This window comes from Hibiscus syriacus, unplaced genomic scaffold (assembly GCF_006381635.1).
Source record: "Hibiscus syriacus cultivar Baekdansim isolate YM2019G1 unplaced genomic scaffold, ASM638163v2 tig00005974_pilon, whole genome shotgun sequence".
Taxonomy (NCBI): domain Eukaryota; kingdom Viridiplantae; phylum Streptophyta; class Magnoliopsida; order Malvales; family Malvaceae; genus Hibiscus; species Hibiscus syriacus.
The window spans coordinates 869,939-888,233 of record NW_024062076.1 but is presented as its reverse complement, the minus strand read 5'-3'; the positions used below and the strand labels follow the sequence as shown (position 1 = coordinate 888,233).

Sequence of the window (18,295 nt, the reverse complement as noted above, 5' to 3'; positions counted from 1 at the left end):
CATAATCCAAGAAATATGACCAATCATTTTAGGAATGTCATAGTATCTTTTCGCCAATGTGATGAAGAGTCTTGTATGAGTGATGGGATTGATACAAAAGTTTGTTTCGTAAGTGCACCAATCATGGATTCCATGACTGGACTCAAGTTGTAATGTTCTATAATGAAGTCAATGCACACACAAGGATAATGCTAGTTGCCTCGGCAAATGGGACATTGCTTGAAAAATCTCTTGCAGAGGCATTTGACATCCTGGATAGGATTTCCAACAATGATTATCAGTTTTCATCTTCAAGGCTTAGAGTCGGGCGAAAAGCGCCTGGGACATTTGAGTTGGATACTATGGATTCTATGTCCACCCAAATTTTTTCCATCACCAATATGTTGAAGAATTTGCAACGATCAAGTGAGGTGAAAGAAGTGAAGGCAACAAACTCAACATGTATATTATGCCATGGCAATCACCATGAGTGCAAGTGTCCGACAAATCAGGAGTCCATCAACTATGTAGAGAACTATAATCGAGGTAATAACAACCCCTATTATAACACCTACAATCCTAGATGGCATCAGCATCCAAACTTCTCATGGGGAAATCAAGGAACCAACAATACTAATCAACCCGTTAGGCCGTAGAATTTAAATGACTCCCAAGGTTCTCAAATGAATATTTCATGGCATAATTCTAACAAGGGAGTATCATCTTCATCCAACACAAGTTCTTTGGAGGACACAATCCAAGATTTTATAGCAACCACGAGGACCATTACGCAATACCATGCTACATCCATAAAAACCCAAGGAGCTTTGCTTCAAAGCCACATCTCATCTTTGAGGGCCTTGGAGGATCCAATTGGCCAAATTGCAATGACATTATATTCTCGCTCACAAGGAAGGCTACCTATTGATACTGAAGTCACTAAGGCTCAAGATAGGGAGCATTATGGTACATTCACCTGAAGAAGTGGCATAAAAATCTATAAAGATGCTAAGTTTGGGGGGGAGATACTCAGAGAGCCCTATCATGAGATTGTGCATGAAGATTCAGAAATGCAAGAAAATTCATATTTGATGGAAAATAAGAATGAGGTTTCGAAGAGTACAACCAATAAAGATAATAAAAATTTTACAACAGTAAAAGAAACGCCCCCATCAGTATGAGTTGATGATTAAAGGAAAGCTGTAGAATTTTGTCACAATAAACTTTTATGCACTAATAATCACTTGAAGCTTGATGAAGAAGACAAAGAGGAGATCGAGGATATTCCAAAGGAGATGAGTCAGTCTAGTTTACCCATAGCTAGACCAGGTATAGAATTTAAACCTTTGGATTCTATTGAATTTACTCATCCTAAACCCCAAGTAACTACCCATTTGTTTAGGCTAGAAATTATAAAAGAATTAAGGAATGAAATGGAAATTAAGGAAAAATTCCCTAATGTGAAATTATTATTTGCCGCGGTAATTTGTGGTATGCTGATATTGTCAATTTTCTCGTTAGTGTTGTTTTGTTTCCTTACTTGATTAGCCAGGGAAATAACAAGATCATACATGATGGAAGCTACTATCATTAGGATAACTCCTATCTTTTCAAAGAATTTTCTGCCCAAATGATTACAAGTTGCCACAACAAAGAGGAGCGAAAAAAGATTTCATTCCACTACCATTCAACTTCATGCAGAGAGCACTTTGAAGAAGAGATGATTAGTGCAAAGGTCCTACAATTCATATGTGAAAGGTATGAAATGCTAAGGCAAAATATTTTAAAGGTGGAACTGTTATATGTGTGGGGTATTTTTGTTTATACTGGTGCTCCGATCGAACGTGACAAAATTGCCATAATAATTTAAAATGTTTCGGAAAGAACAGACTACCAAACATGTGGACAATGGTAAAGTCCCTACAGTAGCTGCACCCACTTAGAAAGAATACTCAATTGGTGTTGGCACAAATAATGACATTGTTGATGATGTCCACCCATATGCACAAATGCCATGGTAAATTGCAACACTTATGGCCAAGCGGACCTAGGGTCAAGTGGAGAATCTGAACAGTAACCTGACGACCTTCTTTACCTATGTCAATCAAAGGGGCAAGGTTGTGGCAATGACCTTCATGGTGCTCCTTCCGCATGTAGCTCTTGATCTCCCAATCTTTCCTGATACACTATTGCGTGCCTCTTCGGATGCCACGACATCAGCAGATGCTCCCCAACCAGCTAATAAGGATGAGCCATATGATGTTGACCAAATCCACAGTGTGCCCACAATCGAGAAACACGAGATTGAGCCCTAACTACTAACCCTGATAGTACCACCGTATCCCACGAAGACACACGATGCGGTACAATCAGAAATGCCACAGTAATTTCTTTGCATAGGAGTTGATGCTGTTTAAAGAAGGTTCCTGAATACAATGAACCTCAATTCACCCTGATTCCAGAAGACCTTAGGATCCCCTATTGCACCACCAATAGATTATGAACACTCCAGCCCTACACCATTTCGCAAGCGCCCACATTGCACGACAGCCCTAACACCACCACATATAGTCAATGTATCTTGCATTGCATAGCATGTAGTCTAGTTTTAACTTAGTTTTTATTTAGCATTGAGGACAATGATTCTCTCAAGTTTGGAGGAGGTAGGGTATCTCAAATCATTGCATGATAGTATTAGTAGAATGAATATGACATAACATTAGTAAGTGTTCGTATTATTTTTCTGGAATAAATTAATGATACCCGATGATGATGAACTCTTTATGGCTAGAATTGAATGTACAGGATTGTTGAGGATGATATAACCAACTCTAGGACTTGCTTCTTTGTAACTTTTGATACACGATTGTATGTTTTCCATGCTTAAGGAACTTAGAAATTTTTTATAAGAGAACTCTTGCATGCCTTGGCATAAAACTTTGATAATGTCCTTGAATGATGAAAACCCCATATGTTTAAAAAATGAAAAAAAAATGAAAATTTATAAATAAATGATTCGGCATAACTGTAGTGGGATACTCCGCTATGCCATGGCATTGCCTGGACACTGTATTTAAATAAATGGAAGCCACAACATATGAGTGAAAGAAAGTAGTCATGAGATGACTCTACCTGACTAGCTTGGGGTGTAAGGTATGCTCCCTTTCACTTAGAGTGTGGGATGGTAGGTGTGATGGGATGAATCCCCTCGTAGCAATTAGAGAAGAAGAAGAAGAAACAATGTGGGAGTAAACTTGTAAATGTCGTGGCAAAACATGAGAGCTTGCTTAGAAATTTTCTAGATTTGTTAAGCATGAACTTGATACAAGTACACACACACTCACACAAAGGATCTTGCCCTGTGGAACAATACTTGATTTCTCAAACTAGTCTAGCATGTTGAAGCTAACTGTTTTGAGGGCTGAAATTCTATCTCATGTGATTATCTTGACCCTGAACTTGCCATGGTATTTTTGTTTTACTTAATATTATCTATTGCTTGAGGACAAGCAATAACTTACGTTTGGGTGTGATAACTCCGTAAAAAAGACATATTAGGGCATTTTCACTTAAGTTATTGACTATATAAGAGCTCATATAGATGCATTTAGGAGCATATAGTTATATATAGTGGAAATATATTTTGACATGGTATTTTATTCTAAAATCGGTGTTGCGTTATGAGGAATGTGCTTTATTTGATGATGTGTAGGATTTAGGAACACTGATTGAAAATGATAAGAAGAATGCAAATGCCGTGACAACTCATACAACATTTCTGGGCAGAAAAGATAAAAGAATATATTTTGATTAAGAGCCACTTGTCATTGTCTACACGTGATTTCTACTGCCAGCCAAATAGGAGGGGTCCACTACCACCCCTGCACCATCTCTCATGTGAAATGAATGAACTTTAGGGTACTATGGTAACTTTGACAAAAAAACCATAGGTTTATTCCCCACTATAAATAGGAGATGAAGCCACCATATTATGAGAATTGATTTTTGAGAAAAGAGTGAAGAGGCGACTGGAAGAAAAAGGTTCCTCCTTTTTTTCGTCATTCGCTTTTACCGTGGCATTCCTTCATTAACAAGCTAAAGGGAGTGGTGAGCTAGACATCCGAGAGGAGCTAGCAAGCTAAGGTGATTCATGGTGGCCGAATGGAGCTCCTACAGCGCACGTAGAAGGCTTTTCCTCCATCCCTTTGCTATTTACTTTCATTTATCTTAGTTCAGTTGTATGGAACGAATGATTTTCATGTTTTATTTCATGCAATATTTGAACCCCACCATGAACTAGCCTTATTTTGTTGGATACTTTATTTTTATTTTAATGGATGGTTGTTTTTTTATACTGATAATTGTTTTACTTATGATGTTTAATGCCTTAAAGTTGTAGGAGTTATGAGAGTAGCCATTCCTTAGGAGAATGCTTAGTGCTCGAGAGAATGACTAAGTAACATATCTTTAGTGTTCAAGAGAAACTAGGGAGGATCCACATAAGCAAGGGGTTCAATAAAGTAACTAGGCCTAATCCAACCTTAGACATAAGGCTAGGATTTCAATTGACTAAAAGGAGTAGTTCTCGGTCGAGAGGTTAGATGCTAGTGCTGACGCTGAGTGGTATTTTTGTGACATATTCTGTTATCTGAACAAATAGGATCCCTGCACCTGCTAACGCCGAGAGGTATTGCCATGGCATCCTCAACATGTCGAGTCCCTTTACTAGAGATAGCATAGGGAACCTTTTGTAAACTCTGTTGGGCATGTAAGGCATAGAGTAAGACCATCCTGAGAAAATAGGCTTAAGTTTCCTAAGTGACTCTTATCATTTATTCCCATAGTAGCTTGTTGTGTGAGGATTGTCAAGTCATTTTATTCAAGTCCAACATTTACATTTTGTTTTACCTTTACATTTTCATTTGATTACACTAAACACAATTTAATTTGTCATGACATTTCCATCCATTTTGCCACGACATCTCCATTTGCTTTCACATCACACTATTATTCCATTCTTACTAACATCCAATTCATTTTGCCACAACATTCTCATTTGTACATACCATCACTAACTATACTTAGGTAAAGTAGTTAATTTCTTTGACCGAACTTATAAATTTCCTCAAATCCCTGTGGATACGATACTCACTCATCATTGTATTACTTGTTTGATTGTGTATACATGCAAATATTTTATGATCATATTTAGTAGTCACAATTCACGGAAAATACTCTCGAACATCTTACCCTTCTCTTGCAGGGGCCGAGATAGTCTTCTCCTTTCATGAAGAGATGATCAAAGGACTTGACATTCAAGTATGTTAAAAGTGGATAAAATGGTGCATCTTGCATATGAGGTTGCAAAGCTGATTAGCTTTCGCTTTTATTGAGGGCATTAAATGATGATTCTAATCTTCACAAATGGAATTGTGGAGTGGATGAATCTAGTGTAGGCCAGTTACTTGGGAATTGAACTCTAAATATGAGATTTTCTGACCTTAAACGAAACCCAGACTATAATAGGTTCTTCTCGATGAGCTTAAGAAATTAAATACGTATGCCCAATAACATATATATAATATTATATATATGTAATAAAGTTGATCTATTTCGCTAAAGCAATTGGTTATAGATGTAACTTAAAAGCCCTGGAATTATTAATAGGTTACAATTCAAACCATGACATTGATCAGATATTTGGCAATTTGGTGTTTGCTCCAATATGGTTGTCAAGTCAAAGACTTTGTGATGAGATGGATCCTTCAACTATCTGAGCTATTCCGCTAAAGCAATTGATTAAAAGCCCTAACTTTATGAATAGATTGCGTTCAAAATGTGACATCGATTGGAAACCTGACAATTTGGTGTATGCTCCACTATAGTTGTCAAGACAAAGTCTTTGTGACAATATTAATCTTTCAGCTCGCCGAATCAAGGTAAATAAAATTAAATTTAATAAATTAAAGCAAAAAGAAAAATTAAAGGTTTAATTAAAATAAGGAGTTCTAGTGAAAATAGACTAAGGGAGTTGAGGAGCACATGTTATAATCAACTTCACACAAGAACTCAAAAATTTTGTTTTTAGACCAATATTTCTGCACTGAGTTTATTAAGGGAGTCTACGAAGCTTGAATAAATGGAAGATTCCAGAGAACTGAAATAAAAGTGTTCTAAAAGGTCTAGCAAATGGGTATGCTTGTTGCATCATTATGTCCACATTCAACTAAAATGCCAAGATACAAAGAAACAAAGTGTGTCACAATGTTCATATGGATAGAGACAAAGAAGGTAGCTCAATGACAGAAACCATAAAATTTAGGAAGCTAACCTAAAATCAACCCTTTAACTCTTAAAACTTGTCAAAGAGACATAAGTTTGAAAGATTAAAAGAGTAGTTAATTCTTTTGATATCTAATATACTCTTGTTTTGTAATTTGTCTCAATTCTGAACCTAAAATAAGAGGCACCATTTTTCAAAACTTAGTCAAGCATTTTTCAAAACTTCGTCAAACATTTTTCAAAATTCTTTCATCAAACATTTTTCAAAACTATTTCATTATTTAAAATTATTTCGTAAAGCATTTTCAAAACTTCTTCATCAAACTTTTTCACATTTTAAAAAACAAAAAGAGGAAGAAAAACATCTTCAATCAAGACAACCTCTCTAAAATAGATCTTGGCAATTGATAAATGTTTCTCTTACATAGAAGCTCATTATCAGAACTGGGGAAAGAAAAACCAAAATTTTTTGGGCAAAATTTGTTGTGGCAAGAAGAACAAGTTGACGCAAGTCAAGAATTTCAAAGGGTACCCCATGTGTGATCTCATTGAATCGACTCATTTCAAGAAGATTCGACTTTCGCAAAAGACATGGTTCTCCGATCAAGTCAAAAAAGACAAAATAAAGGCAGCAACAAGTAAAATTGGTCACCGCAACTAAGCGTAAAATAGTACAGGGGTTTGGTCATCGAGGTTCAATAGTATAGGGACCGAGGCCACCATAGTAGACATACATGTTACATAAATTTACATCTTTGTATCAAGCATTCATCATTACATAAATAAGAAGCTTTAATTTCTCTCTCATTATGATACCTTTAAAATTTATCTTGAAATTACATCTTACAAAAAATGAATTTCATATTGTCATTCATGAAAAACCTTAAGATAGTGTATTCATGCATGTACACCTTTTTTACAAGCCTTTGAAGAAAGAAGGATTGGTGATGACTATACCTCAACATAAAAGAGTAATGTCATCATAAACGGCTAAATTCTTCATCGTGGATGAGCAGTGCCATTTTCAACATCAAATTATCTCTAGGAAATAAGATTTCCTAAAAAAAGAAGGGACATTGTTTTCTTCAAATATGGTTAGATCTCCTCATCAAGTAGGAAAATGTCGTACACTGACTAGACCTCCTCAATATGAAGGAACAATGTCATCATAAGCGATCAAATTCTCTTCATCGCATATGAGCAGTTTCTTTTCCAACATCAAATTATCTCCAGGCAATTAAAGTTCCTTACCAAGAAGAAATAATGTTGTCTTCAGATGTGATCAGACGTCATTATCAAGTAGTAACAATGTCGTTCACTGACTGGACCTCCTCAACATGAAGGAGCAATGTCAGCACCAGATTTGATATTTAGTAAATCACCCCAAATGTGACTAGATTCTCTTCATCGTGGATAAGTAGTGTCGTTTTCGACACCAAATTATCTCTAGGCAATTTGATTTCCTCAACAAGAAGGAACATTGTTTTCTTTAGACGCGTACTCGCACAAATATGACTAGACATCCTCATTAAGTAAGAACAATGGAGACCACTGATTAAACTTCCTCAACACTAAGGAACATATCACTTGTATCATTTGATATTATTTCTCTTGAAGCAAAATTGCATGGTTCTTGTCATAGTTTCCCTTGAAACACAAAACAAAATTTGCCTCTCTTGAGGCAGATTTATCTCAAAAGCAAAAAATTTCATCTTACATGCGATAATTTCTTTTGAAACTAATTTTGTCTCACTCGAGACAGTTTATTTTGGAACCCTAAGCATTAACATAGTTTCTCTTAAAACAAATTCTGCCTTGCGTAAAATTTCTTACTCTTGAGAACATAACTTTTGTATTGCAATTTTCAATCCTTTTAAAATTGTTTCCCTTGAAACAAAACCTTGAACATTCTCTTTTGAAATAAAGATTGTTTTCAGTCAATTTTTTAAAACAAAAGATCTAATCAAACGAAAAATGTTGTCTAGTTATCTTTTCCCTATTCGTGTCTTCACACCAATGAGCAAAGAGGGGTAGCTGTTGACACCATTTTTCATCCATTGTTTTATTATTATTATTATTATTATAAAATTTTATTTTTATTTTTACAAGCCCAAAACAAAGCCCAATTACAATTACAACAACACCCAATTAGTAGGCCTAAACCCCGTCAGGCCCAAATTACAAAAAGTTAACTCTAGCCTAAATATTTTAGGGTTTGAAACCCTAGGGTTTCCACTTTTCGCCACCACCACTATCACCCACTAACGCACTACTTGACACCACCGACCATCACCTTGTCAATCAAAAGAATAGACTTAAATTAGTAAAAAAAATATGTATTATATGTTTTTTACTCAATTGAACAAAACCAGTCAAATCCAAAGTTGTTAATCACAAAATATGGTTCTCATACCATATTCTCTCAGTAGCACAAAATCAAGCCATCAAGTACACATGCAACAGTATAAAATGAAGAAGAATCAAACGAAAAGAGAGTGATTAGAACAAGAGAGCGAACCGAAAAGGGGAGAAGATCGATATGAAAAAAAAAATCGAAAAGAAAAAAATCAGTTATAAGAATTCGAACAAAAATAAAGAGAAAACGAGAAAGAAGAAAGGAGAGAACTTAACCATGGATTCGGATTTCCTTGCTTCGCTGGAGTTGAAGAAATCTTCAAAGATAGTTTATTTTTGGGTTGAAATGAGTTTTAGGGCTGGGTTGTGTTTTTGTTTTTCGGTTTGGTGTGGGGTGGGAAGAAGAGGTCTAGGAGCTCGTAAAGAAGATATTGGTCTCTCATTGTGGCTGTGGGTGGAGGCGGGCAGGGAAAGCTTCTCTTCCCTCGGTTGAGTGAAAGTAAAAGAGAGAATAGAGGGGAAAGGAAAAGCAGTCGAATGAAAAAATTGAAGGAAAATTAGGGTTTGTTATGTTATAATAGGGTATTTAAATGGGTCAAAACGGCACCGTTTAATCCCCTCTCCACCCCGTGTTTTTATAACTTTAGGGGTGAATTGCGCTTTTGTCCATTTGACCTTTTGTATCCTTCGATTGTGGTCCTCAAATGCAATGAGTTATTTGTGATTTTAAGAATTTAATGTTTCCATACTTATATTTTAGTCACTAATTTAATTAATATTGTATGTTATGAATTATTTACATGTTTGGTATTTCTGATTTTACGTGTGTTTTATTGTAGCCCTCTAGTCGAGACCTTTTAATTATTTTAATTTGAACTTTAAATTTTGTGCACATTACATTTTGGTCACTATCTTAGTTTTTTATGGGATATTTATATAGTTTACTTATATTATTTTAGTTCTTTACGATTTGGTCCTTAATTAAATGGTGAAAGTATATGTTTAGCCCTTTTTCATTTATCTAACTTTAATCCATATACTTTTGATATATGTATTTATCTATTATTTTACCCATATATTTTATTATATTGTTATTCATTCTGGCATATTATATATATATATTTCTTTGTCATCCCTTTGTGTGCCATGTATATATTTATTTGTATTTTGACTAATATTTATTTATATTTTTTGAAAGTTTGTGTACATATTTTTTTATTAATATCAAAAAGGATATCTTCAATTGTATTAAATATTTTTATTATTAGTTTTAAAAGTTTATAATATTTGCTTAACTATTTGACTAACCTTGGGAATATCCCAAAAAATTGGGGTGTCTTTCCGAGGGTTATTCGAATAAAATATTTTAACATTATTATTCGTTTCTTATTAAGCTAATTGGATATTATTTGACACCTAAAATATTTATTAAGCTAATGTTTCTTACATGTTTGGTCCCAAAAAATTGGGGTGCCTTTTTTATTTATTTCATATATTTATTCTTTTACCTCAGTTTAGTTATTTTATTCATTTATCCCTATTTAGTTTATTATATTCTATTAATATTTCATTTTTCTTTTATATGCCTCCTATTACTGTTACATTCATAAATCACACATTTTTTCTTGATTTCTAAAAATGATCAAAGATAATGTTGTCTGCGTCGTGAGTTAACGAAATTATGTCCAACATGACTAGATTTCAATTTTCGTTAATTCACATGGTAAGGGAACATCATTTTTAAATAAAACCAAGTGAGTTAAGTATTTTTTTATTGAGTCAAATATTTAAAAAATAAATTCACCCATTCTTCAAAATTCATAGAAATAAAATGTTCATAATCTAAATGTTGAATTCAAATTTGTAAAATTCCACTATTTTTTAGACGACGTATTATCGAGAGGTACTAATTTTGGGCATTATGGGAGGTGCTTATCATTCCCCACGCATAATTGACTCTCGAAATCGTAAAAATGAATCATTGGTAAACGCATACCATTTTTTCTTAAAAACGATATTTCTTAAAATTGTTTTAAAAGACGTTTTTGGGTATTCGACCTACCTAACCCAAAGGTCGATAGCAACTCCAAATTTCAAATTAAATCGGAATCTAAATTTTCCATAAATAAAGTCATAATTATTTTTAAATTTAATTATTTATAAAAAATAGTTATGACACATACTCTACTGGGGATATTTTCAATATTATATTATGTACTTATATTTAATAAAAAGGGGATTATTGTTAATATTACAAAATTTATGAGACCCTTTATTTATTATTTGACTAACCTATGGAAGACCTCCAAAAACATGGGTGCCTTCCGAGGGTTATTCGAATAAAAAATAATTTTCACATTATTTATTAAGTTAATTAAATATATATTTTATTCGTTTTAAATAATTCTTTATTAAGTATTATTTTTATATTATATATATATTTAATTAGATATATTATTTTCGCCTAACTATTTTATTAAATATAGAATGTTCATTTTTACTTATTTTATGCGTCTACTTATTTATTATTATTTAGTTATTTTATTTGATTTATTATCTATACTTAGTTTTATTTATTTGATATGATTGTCACTTCACACATCTTTATATATGTCATGTTATTATTACTGCATACAAGAATTGTGTATTTGTTTTTTCTCCTTTTTTTTATCAAAGGCAATGATGTCTTATGTCGCGAGTTAACGAAATTATATCCAACATGACTGGATTTCAATTTTGTTAATTCGCGTTGTAACCCCCCAGACCGATGCAGGTAGCCCGATCCGATCCAGGAAGTCACATTAGGGCCACCGGAGCGACCCACCGTAAAAATAGCGGAAATTTTAAAACTTTTTATCAGAACATGTAAACTTATAAAATCATTTGTCACTATTTAAAAATAAAACATATTTCCAGACTCGTATATAAATCAAAATACAATTACATGCCCCCTAATCACATGTACCATACTCTGCTACAACACCGGAAGAACTCCCTTACTGAAGTCGATAGATGCACTGGTACAATTCTTTTAACCTGAAAAGGGGAGTAATAGAGTGAGCTTTGGAAAGCTCAGTAATACAGAACTACCAGATGATGCTGAAAAACGTGCAGATACAGATAAACATATTTTCCTTATTGGTTCAGATATTTACACATTTTTATGTTGAGCAGAGATCCTACTGATATTTCAGGTGGTAACGGACAATGAGCTTTCGTTTCAGAGAAATATTTCGGATGACTGAGTTCAGGAGATCAGAATAGGTTTTCTAGTGTGTTCCCAAAAATCATGTAACTTTTCAGATCTTTTTTTTAAAAACATATATATATATACCCCCATCCAACAAGTCCAAGTTGTGAAGGTTCCCCAGAACCATACACCCACCATCAAGTCCAGTTGGCCCTGAGCACACAGCCGAGGAACCGGTAAATAAGGCCCTGAGCACACAGCCGAGGAGCCTCCAGGTATACTTCCTCCAACATTACCCCCCAAGTAAGATATGTCCATCCGTAAACGGATATATCAAAATCCAAAACATAAATCAGGTCAAGTATCATATCAGAAATCAGGTCAAGTAACAGATCAGAATCCAAGTCAAGTATCAAATCAGAAATCAAATCGAAAATCAGGTAAAATATTCATGTGAGTAGGGAACACACCAGAATTTACAGATATTATTCAGAGGTATTGGATAATCTTAACAGGTAGAGAAACATGAATATTCAGTATACCGATAGGATATCAGAATTTAGAATCACTATTTGAAAGAGTTCATTAACTGACAGAATCATCAGTTATTCAGAATGTGAATTATCAGGATATTATCTTATTCGGACAGTTTTCAGAAGCTGTACGTAATCAGAAGGGTATTCAGAATCCTTTACATCCATGTCGATTGATCGGATAATCGAACAACTTGAGAACGAAGATTCAGAACCTTAACAATCTATGTCGACTGGTCAATTCATTTTCCTTCTAGGGTATTTACTCTTTAATACCACAAATTCTTGTCCGTAGACCATTTTCGGAATTATCGCTGAATAAATCTTCCAATGACTTTATTTCATTTCCACGCTTCCACAATATCATGAAATGTTGACGTACTTGATTAATTTGTTCATAACCCATTGTAATTGTACACTACGTAAACTCATCAGAGTTTCCAGACTTATCCAAATCACTTACTAAATCCTCAGTCATTGAGGTTACCTATTTCATTTAGCAGTCATCTCCATTCCAGTTACTTCAGAATTTTCCAGAGTAATTCAAACGTTCCTGAATTTCAGATACATGTACTTCCATCCCATTCAATTTGGTCTTCGTGGTTGATTGTTGAACAAACGTCCAATTCTTAGTACTGAATACGATCTAGATCTGAGCTGAACTGAATACTTCCAAGATTCGTCATCGAGCCAAACTTGAGAAGACGAACATATGTTCCAGTAATATCTATGCCATTCAGGTATTGACATAGCTTTAGGGTTGATCTACTCACTTAAATTATTTTCCATTACCTTTAAAGGTAGTCCAATACCTATGCTTACTTGGATTCCTTAATTAATCCAAGACATTTACTTAATTTAGGCCATAAGGGTATTTTGGTAATTTTGATGTTCAGTTTTATTCCATTCATTTCAGAACTCGAGGATATTCAATCATTCCTGAGCTTGGTGATATTCTTGGGTCATTTCCATTACAGGGGTATTTTGGTCATTTTACAGATCTACGGTATTTCAATCTTTTCCTTCCATCCGATCTTATTATTTAATTCAATCTTATCATTTACTTCAGTCCTTTCGAACAATTCTGATAGCAGAATACCCCCGATAAATTACTCTCCAGTATTTACTCATTATTCGAATATTTTCAGGTCAAGTGTCTTCTCAGACTTTACAAACGGAATATCATAAATTTTCCTGCACTAAGTCGGGATCTTAACAATTAAATCCGTACTTAATCGAGTTAAGTACGAATCCTCTAAGTATTTTCTCATTCAGAGTCATCTCAGACTATTCTACCTCTTAAGGCATTTCCGTAATTTCTTAGCCAGATAAGTTCGATATTAGCTCTTAACGAAAATAATATAATTTAGAGATCCTATGATTAATTGCTTTCTTGAACAATCTCTGATCTTGAAATAATTCCCTTAACACACTTCTAGTATCTTGCATAAACCTTCTTGGGGTTAAAAACCGGTTCTCCATAATTTCCAAGTAAAACTAACATTTCTTATGCACATCAATAGTTTTAGCAGATCAATAATTCTTTTCAGATTTATTAATCCACTTCCAGAGACAATTCTTATCATTTTCCAACATAAGGGTAATTTCGTAATTTTCCCTAATCAAAATATTCTCTTAATTTATCATCTAAGTACCTTTAATGAGATAAATTATAATCTACAATCCATGGTTAATTCTTTTATTACTTAATTCCAGAACTTGTAATTTAATTCAAACCGTCCTCCAATTTCTTATAATAGTCATCTGAGCCATATTCAGTTATCTACTTTCTACCGTATTCGTACCTAGTGTAGATCTTCATTAATTACACATATGAGACCAAACATTTCCATTCATGCATTTATCAATACCAACATGTTCCATAAAGCATAAAGAGGTAGTAAAGTATTACCTCGATTTCCGTGCAATACTAATCGACCATAAAAATTCCATTCGAACGCCTTTGATCTTCAATTCAACTTCCAATAATTCCTCAGATACATATCAACATAAATTATATCAGAAACGGAGCTTAATTACGATAAACTGATCGAATCGGGTGATAAATCAGTGAAAGACGGCTTACCGAGTTCGAATTTGGCGAAACGGACTTCGGATTCGGATTCAGGACGTCGATAGCATAAAATATGACTTTTCGGAAATTTGGAATTTTCTGTCAAAATCAAAGTCAACGGGTTTGACTGACAATTTTGAGGCCTTCAGGTTCGAATTTCGAAAAACGGACAGCGGAATCGGATTTGGAACGTCGAAAAATGTCAGGATAGGTATACTCGGTCGAAGTCAAAGGTCGTTTAATGCCCGATCAAAGCCAGTCAAAGTTTTGGTCAACAGTGGTCAACTCCGGTCAACGGTCAACAGGTCGGGTCAACGGGTCGGGTCGGGTCAACGGGTCGGGTAAACGGGTCGGGTCGGGTCAACGGGTCGGGTCGGGTTGTGACCGGTCAAACCGGTCAAAACAGTTATAAAACCGGTCAAACCGGTCACTTTTCCCTTCCCCACGCGCAGTGGCGGCGTGTGGGGGCGCGTGAACAATGATAAAATCCCGGAAAAATTTCTAAAAATTATTTTGAGCGATTTCGAGATACTTACAAAGCTCGGTTCACAATTTTGAACGGCGGAGAGCTCGATTTCAACAAATCAGGAAGTTTGACCGGTTCACCTCCCAACGCGCCGCCGCCGCCGGAGAAAAAGGAGAACACTGGTGGACTCGGAACGGCACAAGGAACACGATGGTGCGGGAGGTGTCGTAAACGGATGACCCGATCGTTGTGAATCAATGAAAAACCAACTAAAACCGAGTTATTACCGACGATACTTCCGACTGAAATTCACGACGAACGGCGATGATTCATGACAAAAGGTTTGAGGGGTTTTGTTCCTCGGTTGACAACGAACACGATGGTTGTTTCGGCTTGTCGTTTGGAGGTCGGACGGCGAGTAGATCGGAGTTGGAAGTAGGGAGAACGGGAGAGGAAAACTGGAAAATTTTCCAGAAACATACGGGAGTCTGGGGGGTTTATAACATCTCATAATTAAAAATGGCTAAACCAAGAGTTTAGCCACTGAACTTCCTGCACTTCTTAAAACAGTCTGTCAACTTTGAAATCTTACAATTTAATCCCTTATTTCTTTCAAAATACCAAATTAAATCCACCAATTTATATTTTCTTAAATTTAGCCCCTAAATTGGGGTGTTACAATTCTCCCCTCCTTAAAAAAATTTCGTCCTCGAAATTCATTCATGTCACATAATTGCATAAATGAAACTTCCATCAGTTCTTTCAAATCTATCAATAGTTTTTATAAAAGTACGATTCTTCCACTTATCCTTAACCAGTTGAGCATACATTCTTATCATAAATTTTCCTTATTTCAATAAAAGAATTTAAAATTTTCTCGAGTAATCAATCTCTTCAAAATTCTCCCTCGGTCCAAGTAAATAATCAGAACAACTTTATTCTTGTGAAATCAATTCAGCATTGGATACGTGAATAGTCTCGTAGAGCAGCAACATATCTCAATTTCATTTCCGGAGTCGAGTCAGAAATTCTCAGATGAATAACTCTCACATGGCTCATGAGATACTTTACAGCGTTTAGACAGATGTTACTGGTATTCCTTTCTGTACAAATATAGCCTTAGCAGATAGAAACTTTGGTTTACTCAATACAGATAGGGACTCAGCCCTGGAGTTTCGGCTCAGAGAGGTACGATTGCAGTCTAGGGGCATGTACTGATCAGACATATTTTGACATTTGACCGGCCGGTCTAACTTGAAAATCTTGACTCAAACCATAGCTCTGATACCACTAAATGTAACCCCCCAGACCGATGCAGGTAGCCCGATCCGATCCAGGAAGTCACATTAGGGCCACCGGAGCGACCCACCGTAAAAATAGCGGAAATTTTAAAACTTTTTATCAGAACATGTAAACTTATAAAATCATTTGTCACTATTTAAAAATAAAACATATTTCCAGACTCGTATATAAATCAAAATACAATTACATGCCCCCTAATCACATGTACCATACTCTGCTACAACACCGGAAGAACTCCCTTACTGAAGTCGATAGATGCACTGGTACAATTCTTTTAACCTGAAAAGGGGAGTAATAGAGTGAGCTTTGGAAAGCTCAGTAATACAGAACTACCAGATGATGCTGAAAAACGTGCAGATACAGATAAACATATTTTCCTTATTGGTTCAGATATTTACACATTTTTATGTTGAGCAGAGATCCTACTGATATTTCAGGTGGTAACGGACAATGAGCTTTCGTTTCAGAGAAATATTTCGGATGATTGAGTTCAGGAGATCAGAATAGGTTTTCTAGTGTGTTCCCAAAAATCATGTAACTTTTCAGATCTTTTTTTAAAAACATATATATATATATACCCCCATCCAACAAGTCCAAGTTGTGTAGGTTCCCCAGAACCATACACCCACCATCAAGTCCAGTTGGCCCTGAGCACACAGCCGAGGAACCGGTAAATAAGGCCCTGAGCACACAGCTGAGGAGCCTCCAGGTATACTTCCTCCAACATTACCCCCCAAGTAAGATATGTCCATCCGTAAACGGATATATCAAAAATCAAAACATAAATCAGGTCAAGTATCATATCAGAAATCAGGTCAAGTAACAGATCAGAATCCAAGTCAAGTATCAAATCAGAAATCAAATCTAAAATCAGGTAAAATATTCATGTGAGTAGGGAACACACCAGAATTTACAGATATTATTCAGAGGTATTGGATAATCTTAACAGGTAGAGAAACATGAATATTCAGTATACCGTTAGGATATCAGAATTTACAATCACTATTTGAAAGAGTTCATTAACTGACAGAATCATCAGTTATTCAGAATGTGAATTATCAGGATATTATCTTATTCGGACAGTTTTCAGAAGCTGTACGTAATCAGAAGGGTATTCAGAATCCTTTACATCCATGTCGATTGATCGGATAATCGAACAACTTGAGAACGAAGATTCAGAACCTTAACAATCTATGTCGACTGGTCAATTCATTTTCCTTCTAGGGTATTTACTCTTTAATACCACAAATTCTTGTCCGTAGACCATTTTCGGAATTATCGCTGAATAAATCTTCCAATGACTTTATTTCATTTCCACGCTTCCACAATATAATGAAATGTTGACGTACTTGATTAATTTGTTCATAACCCATTGTAATTGTACACTACGTAAACTCATCAGAGTTTCCAGACTTATCCAAATCACTTACTAAATCCTCAGTCATTGAGGTTACCTATTTCATTTAGCAGTCATCTCCATTCCAGTTACTTCAGAATTTTCCAGAGTAATTCAAACGTTCCTGAATTTCAGATACATGTACTTCCATCCCATTCAATTTGGTCTTCGTGGTTGATTGTTGAACAAACGTCCAATTCTTAGTACTGAATACGATCTAGATCTGAGCTGAACTGAATACTTCCAAGATTCGTCATCGAGCCAAACTTGAGAAGACGAACATATGTTCCAGTAATATCTATGCCATTCAGGTATTGACATAGCTTTAGGGTTGATCTACTCACTTAAATTATTTTCCATTACCTTTAAAGGTAGTCCAATACCTATGCTTACTTGGATTCCTTAATTAATCCAAGACATTTACTTAATTTAGGCCATAAGGGTATTTTGGTAATTTTGATGTTCAGTTTTATTCCATTCATTTCAGAACTCGAGGATATTCAATCATTCCTGAGCTTGGTGATATTCTTGGGTCATTTCTATTACAGGGGTATTTTGGTCATTTTACAGATCTACGGTATTTCAATCTTTTCCTTCCATCCGATCTTATTATTTAATTCAATCTTATCATTTACTTCAGTCCTTTCGAACAATTCTGATAGCAGAATACCCCCGATAAATTACTCTTCCAGTATTTACTCATTATTCGAATATTTTC

The 18,295-nt window shown here is 35.0% G+C and overlaps 1 pseudogene; it reads left to right on the top strand.

Annotated features, from left to right (window-relative positions):
- Window positions 1–2,105: 2,105 nt before the first annotated feature.
- The window catches only part of LOC120200403, a 30,548-nt pseudogene continuing 14,358 nt past the window's right edge, over window positions 2,106–18,295 (top strand).